The following is a 3174-nucleotide window of genomic DNA, read 5'->3' as shown; positions in this document are numbered from 1 at the left end:
TTGTCAACAACAACTATCGGCGGTAGTTATTTATAACATCGTTCGTGCGTTTGGGTTAGGGTTCGGGTTTTAGAGTTAGTGTTATGGTTATGGGTTTTAGGGTTAGGGTTATGAGTGAGGTTATGGCAAAAATAATCATAACCCTAAAACTAACTTTAACTCTAAAACCGGAACCCTAACCCTAAAACCCTAAAGCTAAAACCAGTACAAACGCACGAACGATGTCATAAATAAGAGTAACACGGGTAGTTGTTGACAAACAACGGCACTAATTTTATTGAAGGGAAAAGATCCCATGACACCGTTGTTTACATTCCACGGCAGTAATTGTTTTCACCTCAATAGACGTCAGTGATTGGTTGAAATTACCGAAATACGACAACTTTTCACATAAAATAAACTACATAAAACATTAATGAAAAATGTTGCCCGTCAAACCAAAAAGATCCATGGAAGCTTAAGGTGGAAATAGCATAATGTGACAGGCAAGGAAAATGTTTGTTCAAACTTTAACACTTGAGACGAATTTAACATACTAAGCAAGTATAAAGGTGCTATGTTATATCTGCTTTTTCAATATCCTCAATTGAATATGCAGCCGTTGAAACAGCTAGAGATAGTGTGTAATTTGAAACTCGACCCAAGACAATGTAACAATGGTGAGAGTGGAAAACATCATACCGGCTCAACACCGTGAAATTGGTGCCTGGGCTAAAGAACTGTCACGTGAACAACAGCCGTTGATTAAATTAGATTTTGGTTGCACATATAATCAAGCTGTGAATGAATTATGATTTGAAATTTGGTAAGTTGCAAAACACAAGTTCTAATCCATTCTTCACGTGCTACACGCTTATGTATGTTTCGCAGGTTTCTTGATGTGAGATCATGCTTTGAAACACATAGTTATATTTAGGGACGGTCATATTGCCTATAAACAATGCACAATTTATTTGATTTTCACCTTAGCTTTATTATTAGCTGTTTGCCAGTTAGTGTGCGCGCACGGCTTTTCATCTTGCTCGTGAACGTGAAAGACAATGGCGGCATCACCAGCACATGAAAAACTAAAGAAAAAAAAATGCCATAACAGATAAAACGGCTGATTTTTCATTTGACACCTTGGATACCATCACCGAAAGTTTGTCTTGATTTGGTCTAGTTCTGCTGAGATATATGTATTTAGTAACATCAAATAATATTCAACTGATAGCGTTTAACACAAGCATGTAAGGGTTTAGTAGTAATAGACAAGACAGAACAACAGCCTTTAATTAAACAATATATTCTTGGGACCCACATTATATGAGATGTGTGGAGGTATGCGTAGGTGGTAAGAAATAATGTAATGTGAAGTAATATAACGAAACCCCAAATTATGTTTAAGTAATTATATAGAAGTGCAACACAACGATTCTGGCAAAAGATATTTCTTCGTCCTGCCTTTTATCTACAGGATAATAATTCCAGGATGAAGTGTTGTGTCAAATGTAACAGATTCAACACTTCAGTCTGGAATTATCCTGAAGGTAAAAGGCTGGACGAGGATATATCTTTTGCCAGAGCCGTTGCACTTACAAATTAATCGACAGTAACTCTGTAGAGAATAATCTCCCTTGTTTCTCTCTCTCTAGTCTTGATATGAATTTTCAAATCTGTGTTTTCTTTCTGTTTCGCTCTCTGCCTAATTCTCTTTAACTAAAGAGTTATCCATTATAGTTTTGCTTCCCAAACCTCAGAAGTTAATAACGATTCTTTTGTCCATATTCTCTGAATCACTTATTAAACAGATTTAAACACTAACCAACACAAATCAACCAAATTATTCAAGCAGTGCAAGTAATATCTATTTGCGTAAGTAATTTTTTGTTCCTTTGTTAAGATATTTCTATGTTTACGTTTTATAATAATTAAAATTCATTGGTGATCGGCATATGGATCGTCAAATAGCTTTTAATGAGTATTAGGTTAAATTGTAAACATGCTGAAGATTAGATGAATATTTCAGTCATTCATTCAATGATTTCGAGATAAATATACGTACAGAAATGAATCTAATTAGGTTAATTACAATTGTATTCCACGAAGGAAAATGTTACGAAACTGAAACTGATTTCCTCAATTAATTTTTGGCAGAGTTTCGGATCTGGACGCCCACGTGTTGGATGTTCTCAGTTTTGACAATGACTTTTTTTTTTTCACCACGGCCTTCGAAATGATGGGGGTATCTTTTTGAAAATTTGATTCCCCCCCCCCCCCCTCGTCATCTCACTCAGGATCGATTATGGCCAAATTTTTGTGTTTTTTTTTTTGGCATTACGCACTGTAAAACCATGGGAGAAGTCTTTTCAGTAAAAAGAAAATTGTAAATATTTTTAGACGCAAAGATGTGATTTGGATGTTGTTTCTAGCACATCCCACGACTACCTTCCTCGTTTCTTTAGCACTCTCACATGCATTGATGTTATTTTAATACCCCGCCCATAAACACGTCCCTTTGCTGGGATATAAGCAACAAAAGTAAAGGCAGTTATGACTGAAAAATCAGATCTTGTGAATTTTCTAAAAGTCCCCTCCCCACCTCCACCCCCAGAGTCGTCAGCGCGCATTTTTTTTTCATACTCGTTTTCTACATATTTGTTAACACCCACCAGGCTGGTTTATATTATTTTTTTTGTTCCCGGGTAAAGATCTTTATATTGACCTTTCCATAAATGTTTTTCTTGCATGCTCACACCGACCTCCACCCACCCCTACACATACACAGTTCTTAGGGGATGAACAATCATGATTGAAGTCCAGTTTTGAAAGTATATTCAACTTTTTCTTATTCTGGAACTAGCAGTATAACCCAACCTTGTCCGGGTGTGACTTATTACGCCATCTACGATAAGTCTTGCTAGGTGAAAATCAACTAAAAAAGAAAGCCTTACAATGAAAAAACCCTTAATGTAAATGTGTTCATAATTCAAAAGACGATGAAATTAATAGGGAAAGTCTGAGCGTACGTAAATTTCATCCGTCTAATTAGCTATAGAAATGCTTGTGCAAAACAACTTTTTGCACTGCCCTGATTATACATAGCAGGGTAATCCCTTTTCGCAGGAGCTAGGACGGCAATTTGTGATGAAGCAATTGCTGGTGATCTGTTGCTACACAGTTTTGCCAGAATTC

The 3174-nt window shown here is 36.3% G+C and overlaps 2 protein-coding genes across 3 annotated transcripts in view; both read left to right on the top strand.

Annotated features, from left to right (window-relative positions):
* The window catches only part of LOC106871808 (zinc finger protein 850), a 61564-nt gene that overhangs the window by 1477 nt on the left and 56913 nt on the right, over positions 1-3174 (top strand). The gene's annotated exons all lie outside the window — the stretch shown is intronic.
* LOC128248588 (zinc finger protein 665-like) overlaps positions 287-3174 on the top strand; it is a 12681-nt gene continuing 9793 nt past the window's right edge. The window contains exon 1 of one of the 2 annotated variants that reach the window (XM_052970176.1): positions 287-805. The gene's annotated coding sequence lies outside the window, so the exon portion shown is untranslated. The other variant, XM_052970175.1, reaches the window with a different exon arrangement.

This window comes from Octopus bimaculoides, chromosome 8 (genome assembly GCF_001194135.2).
Source record: "Octopus bimaculoides isolate UCB-OBI-ISO-001 chromosome 8, ASM119413v2, whole genome shotgun sequence".
Taxonomy (NCBI): Eukaryota; Metazoa; Mollusca; class Cephalopoda; order Octopoda; family Octopodidae; genus Octopus; species Octopus bimaculoides.
The sequence above is the reverse complement of the archived record's forward strand: the minus strand, read 5'-3'. Positions and strand labels throughout refer to the sequence as shown.